The sequence below is a fragment of the Myotis yumanensis genome, unplaced genomic scaffold (genome assembly GCF_028538775.1).
Source record: "Myotis yumanensis isolate MYYU_CA2020_CCGP unplaced genomic scaffold, mMyoYum1.0.hap1 SCAF_2, whole genome shotgun sequence".
Taxonomy (NCBI): Eukaryota; Metazoa; Chordata; class Mammalia; order Chiroptera; family Vespertilionidae; genus Myotis; species Myotis yumanensis.
Window position 1 is genome coordinate 196,294,035 of NW_027223753.1, and position 8,533 is coordinate 196,302,567.

The 8,533-nt window shown below is 44.5% G+C and overlaps 1 pseudogene; it reads left to right on the top strand.

Moving 5' to 3' along the window:
* The first annotated feature begins 3,806 nt into the window (after window positions 1-3,806).
* Window positions 3,807-4,160, top strand: LOC139002691 (T-cell leukemia/lymphoma protein 1A pseudogene; annotated as a pseudogene).
* Window positions 4,161-8,533: the final 4,373 nt, after the last annotated feature.

Here is an 8,533-nt window from a genome sequence, read left to right on the forward strand (position 1 = left end):
TCCCTGATTGGCCATGCAGTTGCCTCCCACAGAGGGAGGCCAGCGGTGGCGGCAACAGCAGGGTGATGGGGGCGGTGGTGTCCCCTGATCGCCTGCCCAGTCACCTCCCACAGAGGGAGGCCAGATTGTGGCCTAGGCCCACTAGTGGGCCTAAGCTGTCAGCAGGACATCCTCGAGGGCTCCCAGACTGTGAGAGGGCACAGGCCAGGCTGAGGGACCACCTCCCCCCGCCCCCGCAAATGCACAAATTTTCATGCACCGGGCCTCTAGTAACCTATAATCACTTAGGATAACATGGTAAGATGAGGAAAGGACATTTCAGAGCAGAGGGAAACCACAAGAACTTTAGAATACCTTCTTCACAATTACATGCTGAGTTAATCCAATCATAAAATAAAAAGATATTAAACATTTGGGTGGAGGATCAGAGGGGGAGAAATAGAGTGAATACATTTTATAGATCCTGTGTGAAACAGACTGAGTGCATCTTTCTAAGGAGAACATGGTGGTTCACATTTTGGTTACTTTTAAAAGTTATTTCCAGGTTTTATGTGGCCCAGTCTCTGTACAGAGTCACTTTGAAAAAGAAACATAAGTCTATCTTTGGAAGCCTTGAGGCTTAATTCATATCTTTGTTCTTGGTGTTTCTAAAGTACAGACTAGACTCATGGCACCTTACAGAAAGCATCCCAGAAATCCTCCTTGGCCATAGTTCTTTCAGTCAGAGCTCGGTATTCATGGTGGCCCTGAAAATCTCTCCTACACACTTTGGTCCATGCAGTGGTCCCTCTTCACCTCCTCCTTTCCCCCATGCTCTTTTCCCAGCTGTAAGGGACTGTCAGGACTCCCACCTCTAACTGCCAGCTCTGCCAGGCTGCTCTAGGGTTCTGGAGAACTCTCGGCCCATCTCCCACTCTAGCCCTCCTTCCCACAGAGCAGAGTTTGTAGGGTCCTCTGGGATGTGTTTTTCCTCCCCTCTGACTTGTGTGTGGGGGAAAAAGACTACTCTACCTCACTCCCACCCCTTGAATATAGGATACTGACACCTTTCCTTCTTTCCTCAGATCAGAGGCTGAAGTCCCCTTTGTCTTTTCTGGAGAAAGTAGTGAATGGGGATCCATTTCTATTCTGGGCAGAGACTGATGCCTTGTCAAAACTTTCACCAGGTAGTGAATGGGTGTCCATTTTTCTGTGCAAAACCTTCACCAGCGGTAACTCTGCCATCTTATACACACACACACACACACACACACACACACACGCTAGCTTATTCACAAACAAACTTTAAGCCGGAGTCATCCGACCGCCTTTCTTTCAAGAAAATGCCCATATTGTCCATATTGGAGAGAATGATGCCAACACAGATGAATAGGGATGAGAGATGACAAATAAGAAAGCCCTAAAGGCATTGTTTGAGCCTCTGGATCCTGTAATGATGAAACTTTTTTTTTACCTTAGTTAATAAATGTCTCCCTTTCTTCTCTCCCTCCTTCCCTTCTTTCCTCCTTATCTCTATTTGTATTTTTTCCCCTGTTGTTGAGTTTTCCTTAAGCTTGTTTGAGAAAGGGCTCTGTCACTTGTAACTGAAGGAGTTCTAACTCAAACAGTTCCCCTCCCCGAGTTTGGTGATCTGGCTTTTGTAAAGAACCTCATGGACTTGCTTGCCAAGCAAGCCTGGGCTGTTTCTAAAGAACCTCTTGACTTAGGGGCACGGCTTGATGCAAACTTTTCCCTCTCTTTCTGGACATTTTCTGTCCTTATTCACTAGAAATTTCTTTCCTCCCTACTAGTAAGAAAGTGAGATCACACATATATCACTTAACATTTTACAGGCACTAAAAATTGTTTTGAAAGCATTTTTTAATGACATAGCAAAATACTTGTAATATATGATCTTAATTATTTTAAGTATGGAATAGCTAGCCATGGAAGGAAATATATCAAAATATAAACAGTGGTAATAATCTGAGAATAAGATTATGAGTGATTTATATATTGTATTTTCCAATTTTATAAATGGACATTCAATTATTTTGTGATTAGAAAATAATAAGAGTTATTAATATAATATATAAATTGTAGTACATTCATCCAGAGGACAATTTTGTAGTCATTAGAAAGAATGTTTTGAAGACATTTCAGTGACTTTGAAAAATGCTCATAATAGAACAATTGGGAAGGTAGACAAAACTATATATATTATGTTAATTATAGATGTGCAAATAGATGCACAGGAAATGAGTAAAGCAATTGCTTTGAAATATTAATGGAAGTTTCCTCTGAGTTGTGAGATCGTGGTTAATTTTGTTCTCTTCTTTATATGTGTTGGTATTTTTTTCCAACTTTAAGAATCAGAATTATTCTTTTATAATCATAATACAATAGTAAAATGTTACTCTGTGGAAAAAACATTTGAAATAACAACTCTACCTCACTCCCACCCCTTTGATATAGGATACTTGACACTTTTCCTCCTTCCCCAGATCAGAGGCTGAAGTCCTCTCTCTGTCTTTTCTGGAGGAGGTAGTGAATGGACGGAGAATGAAGCCTTGTAAAAACTGTCACCAGGTGTGAATCTGTCTTCTTACAGCCAAGTTCCCCTTCTCTAGCCCCAATTTAGCTTTACACACACACACACACACACACACACACACACACACGTTCGTTTATTTACAAATAATTAAAGCCGAATTTCTCAAAAACAGAGGAGGTAAATCTGAAAATATCACAAAATAAATATTTACATAACACATTTTGAATGCAAACCACTTGGCTTGCACTGTGCTAAGTACTTTATGTATATTTTCTCATTTAATCTTTTCAAAATCCCTATGAACAAAGTATCATTATTTCCCTCTGATTAATGGATTAGCAAAACAGAATCTTAAAGAGAGATGAAATACTTTTCCAAGCTTCACACAGCCAATAAGTGGTCGAAGTGGAATCTGAACCAAGGCAGTTTTACTGTGGGCGTATGCTGTTAACCAAAACGTACATGACAAACCATGGTAATATACACCATGATTTTTTTATTATTATTATTCTTGCAAAAGGTGGTATAGGTAAAGTTTCAGAAAAGTATCATGATCTGATTCTGCACCATTTCTTGATGTCTGTTGTTGGTATTAAGGATTTTAAAAATAATTGTAGAAAAAGCTCAAGCTACATGTAACTGATTGGAGCTCAGACTTGACATACACAGTGCTGAGCAGTTATGTGTGTCGTTTTAGATATTCCTGTTCCTGCCAGCTTCTGCACAGATCTGGGTAGGAAAACAAGACAAGGGAGGATATTCCCTAAAGTGCTCACTGTAAAGCTCTGGGTACATTTTCTAGCCTTCTCTCACTTTGTCTGTGTTGCTGGGGTGTGAAGCAGTTAAAGATCACCACAGTTTTTGTTGGTTAGGGAGCAACACTGAGTTTACTAGTAAGACTTTTCTGGAGAAGCTAATCCCTGCCAGTGTGGCACTACATCTTGAGGTCTCCGGTTGGAGCCACTGTAGTTTTATCCCTTGACCCTTTCATCTCCACTTGAGTGGGTAAAGCTACTCATGGGAAGAGGCAGGGAAGGGCAGTGGTCATTGCAGGGCCAGAGAAGGTAGAAGGAGGACTAGGGGTTCCTCCAGTTGTACTGGAGACCAGAGAAGAGAAACTTTCCAGAGATGAGATGGTCAATGGTGCTAAAAGCTGAATACAGGTTAAGTGGTTAAAAACTGAGGGAAAAAGGCTGGATTTGGCAATTTATTAATTGCGAGGCTGCGCTCCTGCTCCTGCTCCTGCTCCCGCTCCCTAGACCGAGGAGGTGCCATGAGCGGCGGAACTGCCTTGGGCGAGTGCCCGTTCACCGTGTGCAGGAGCCTGCACCCCGACCACCTGTGGATCTGGCGGCCCAACGTGTATGTGGACGAGAATGATGGCACCTGGCTGCCCATCATCATCGAGACAGAAAGCAGCCTCCAAGCCCTCATGCGCCAGATCGAGGTCTCCCGCGGGGAGGCCATGCAGCCCAGCTGGCTGCCCCCCAGCATGCTGTTCCTCCTGTGGCAGCTCTACCCTGGCAGGCGGTACCGCGCCTCCGACTCCAGCTTCTGGCGCATCGTGTACCACATCGAGATCAGTGGTGCCGAGGACATGGTCCTTGAGCAGCTGCCAGACCCGTAGCGCAAGCCGCGCGTGGTCCTGCGGTTCCTGTTCCTGTGCCCTGAGCCGCAGTCCCGCTGGCCTGCAGTGGGGATGTCCATGCTTCTGTGTTCCTTTTTACCAGCCCTGTTGTTCTGTCTGCCATCCCCGCCGGAGGGGGCGGACGGCAGGGGATGAGCCCGCCCAGGGCCCGCGGGAACCTGCCTGCAGCCCCCTCGGCCTCCCCGGCAGATTGGCCCCGAGAGAGCGCGGCTCCAAGTGCCCAGGCCCTACCTGTCCCTGGTTCTCTGAGCTGCCTGCTGATTTGTGGCCACGCGCTCTCTCTCTGTGTCCCTCCCTCCCCAGTCACTCATGTTTTGTGCTGCCCACGGGGATACTTCTCGTTCTCCTCCCTCAGCTCTGTGCGCCTCTGGCTGCAAGTCAGCGGGCCCCCCTACACGCCTGAGCCCAGGCCAGGCCCCGCGCCCCTGAGTCAATTCTCTCGTGGCGTGTGCCTGCCCACGGCCATGCCTGCAAAGTCCCACCTGCCACCCAGGTTCACGCACAGCTCACGGGAAGGCCTGGAGGAGCCGGGCTTCGTGCTCAGCACTCGGAAGCTTGCAGGTCAAGCGTCCACAGCCCCTGACCTCGCAGGAGGCCAGGCCGGCGAGCCCCCCTGTATGACAGAGGTCGGAAGTCCCCCCTTTTATAGGCACACACACCCCTGGATGTTATGAGGTTGTATGTAGCATGAACACTTTGTAATATTGATCGATTAAATGTAAGACAACTCATCTAAAAAAAAACACCACATTTCTGATACAGATTCAGAAGAGAGGCAACAGTAGAATTCATGGTGCCTGGTGGTCAGCAGTGAGTGGGCAGTGAGACGTTGAGTGATCCCAGGTGCCAGAGGAAAACCGGTGCCGGCAGCCAGGGGAAGGAAGGCCTATTGCCCAGCAGTCTCTTCTTCCTTTGGCAGTGAAGGGTAGTGGGAAGTTTAGGCATGTAACAGAGTTGAGGGAAAGTGTGCACTTGTGTGCATGTGCGTGTGTGTGTGTGTGTGTGTGCACCTGTGTGCATGCATGCACCAGAAATAAGAAAGCTGAGCAGGTTTATAAACTGTGCAGGAGACAACACACCAAGAGACAAGAGGATAGAATAACTACCGTGATTGAAAGCTTACTTTGTTCCAGACACAGTGCTAGGGCCTCACGTTATTTGTTTCATTTAATGGCACAGCAAGGCTCAAAGAAGGTAGTTTTCCCAAGATTACACAGCTGTTACTCTGGCAAATAAAACAGACATATCTTTCTGACTCGAAAGACCCATAAGCTCTCTATATAAAACAGAGGAAAAGGAGGAAAGTGTATTTAGTACACAAAGGTCCTAGAAGAAGTCACTGGAGTTGGAATAAAAAATGTGGATTAGTAAGGCAGAGGGACATATCTACCCTAAAGGCAAAGGAAGATGGAATCAGAAGGGATTATAATTTAATTTCATTTTATTTGGATAAAAATAGCCTCTGTAGCTGGGGTAGATGTCCAACTAAGTTCCTAGGAGACCACTGATGATTTCATTGACCTTACAGTGACAGAAGCACATCTTTCTATTTTTTATCCTTCTATTGTGTCTGGTTTTGATTGCTCCCCAAAATTACCTCAAATCATATACTGTCACCCGGCTGGAGCGGCTCAGTGGTTGAACATTAACCTATGAACCAGGAGATCACGGTTTGATTTCTGGTCAGGGCACATGCCTAGATTGCAGGTTTGATTCCTGGTGTGGGACATACAGGAGGCAGCCAACCAATGATTCTCTCTCATCATTGATGTCTCTCTCTCTCTCTCTCTCTTTCTCTCTCTTCTTTCATCTCTGAAATCAATAAAAATATATGTATTTTTTAAAACAACAGAGAAAAAAATCATATACTGTACCTTTGCCTGACTGCACCCATATAGCTATTCTTTTTACCTAGAATTTCCTTCCTTGTCCATATGTGAGATATATGGTGATGGACACTACTAGTTAATTGGCAAACCAAATGAAATAAAGACCGAGATTGAATAAATTTCACTTACTAAATTGGGTCTTCTGATTTTTATCTACTTAATTATTGTTGGGGCATGTGAAATAGAAGAATCGACACTAATAAAAGAGAAACATGCAAATTGGTGTCATTCCGCTACACCCACCAGCCAATCAGGATTAGTATGCAAATTAACCCACCAAAGATGGCGGTTAATTTGCATATGCAGGTGCAGAGCAAAGATTGAAGGTGACTGAAGACTGAAGATGACTGAAGACTGGAGAGGCTTGGCTTCTCCACTGCAGCTGGAGTGGAGAAGCCAAGCCTTGCTGTGGCCGCAGCAGAGAAGCCTAGCCTCACTGCTGCAGCCAGAGCAGAGAAACCAAGCCTCGAGGCTGCAGCCAGACCAAAGGCCTGGATCCCAGGTGCCAGAGGAAAACCGGTGCCGGCAGCCAGGGGAAGGAAGGCCTATTGCGCAAATCTTCATGCAATGGGCCTCTAGTTTTTAAATAAAAGAAAATTTAAATAAAGACTTCTAAATGATTAGCAACAAATGACCATTGAGCTTTTGTATCTTCTAAGCCATTCTGGTTGAAATCCATGACCTACTTTATCTTACAGTCTGTTGCCATAGTGCTTAGGTTAACTGTGAAACTAAAGAAGATTGATTTCCAGTGCAAATCTTAATTTTTATTGTGCCCTGCAGTGCTGCATGGATGATGCATGTGTGATAAGTCTCATATTTAGACAATTCCAGGGGGAGTTTTGAGAATTAAAGTATTATCGCCTCTATCAGTGGTTATTAAGATAATATATTTTCTCTAGATGTGTATCATTTTCTTAAAAAAGTAAGTGATTTTATAAATATCCTTAGGCACAAAAGAAGCAGGCTTTTCTGACTGTTTCAGAAGCAGTACCCAGTTAACGTGAGTCAAATCATTATTTCCTAAAAAGAAAAACAATATTTACCTTGGAACACCTAAGCTTCAAGCTCGAAGACAAATGCTTCTCCCTCAAATATTTTAATGCCTCATTTGGTTTAAAAATCAATCCCACAATAAAGTTGGCATGTAGAATTCTCAAGACCTTGCATATATATATATATAAAATAACCCAGCTGACAAACATCTCCTATGAAAGGTGTGGTATGTGTTCGGTGAGAGAGAGGGTAAGAGGGCCTGATCAAGTCTAAGAGCCTAAGATTCTGCAGAATTCTCTGCAAAGGGGCACTTTTTTTTTTTCTTAAATGGTAAGACCTTTTTTTCATTACACTTGTGGTATTGGGATTTATAATAAGAAATATAAATTTGGTCTGAGTCCACTTTTCCTGCCCTGAGCTCCTAAGGCCCGTGGGATTTCCTAAGTGTTAAGAACACAAAGGCGTCTTTTGTTATGTTAATGAGGTGACTTTGGAAAGCAACCAGATGGGGCTATTTGTCAAGGGAACCAATCAGAATTTCAGTTCCACTCCTAGCCGCCCAGAAGAGAGGGGCTGGAGGCTGAATGCATTTCCAGTGGCCAATGATTTAATCAGTCATGCATAGGTAATTGAGCCTCCATAAAAACCTAAAAGAGGGGGTTCAGAGTGCCTCCAGGTTGTTGAACCAGAACACATCCATGAGTTGGGCCCCAAAGTCCTAGGGCACAGAAGCTCCTTTGTTTGGGACCTCAACCTATGTATTTCTTCACCTGGCCCTTCATTCAGATCCTCGAATATCCTTTGTAATAAACTGGTAATCTAGTGAGTAGACTGGTTTCCTCAGTTCTGTGAGCTGTTTCTAGAAAATTAATCCAACTCAATGAGTGGGGCCATGGAATCTTTAATTTACAGCCAGTTGGTAACAACTTGGGTTTGCCATCTGAAGTAGGGGCAGTGTAGATAGTATAATTGGTGAAATCATTGGTCATTGGTGAGTAAGTCAATCTTCAGCCCATCACCTCTCCCCTCCCCAGAGGAGACTAGAATTCATTCATAGTTAAGAGCTTATATCCCAACCATATTGCCTCTAGTTCAAATTGACTCTATTACTTACTGGCTGTGGGATCTTAGATGAGTTACTATTGTGAATGAAAAAGGGGCTGGCTACATGGCAGACCTAACAAGCTCAATGACCAAAAGTAACCACTCAGGGTAATCCTATAAAATAAAAGCCTAATATGCTAAGTGTCCGGTCATCCGGTCGTCCATTCAGCCAATCAAAGCGTAATATGCTAATGACATGCTAAGGCCGCTCAACTGCTTGCTATGACATGCACTGACCACCAGGGGGCAGACAATCAACCAATAGCTATGATATGCACTGACCACCAGGGGGCAGACCCTCCAACTGGTAGGTTAGCTTGCTGCTGGGATCCAGCTGATTGGGACTGAGCGAGAAGGCTGGAC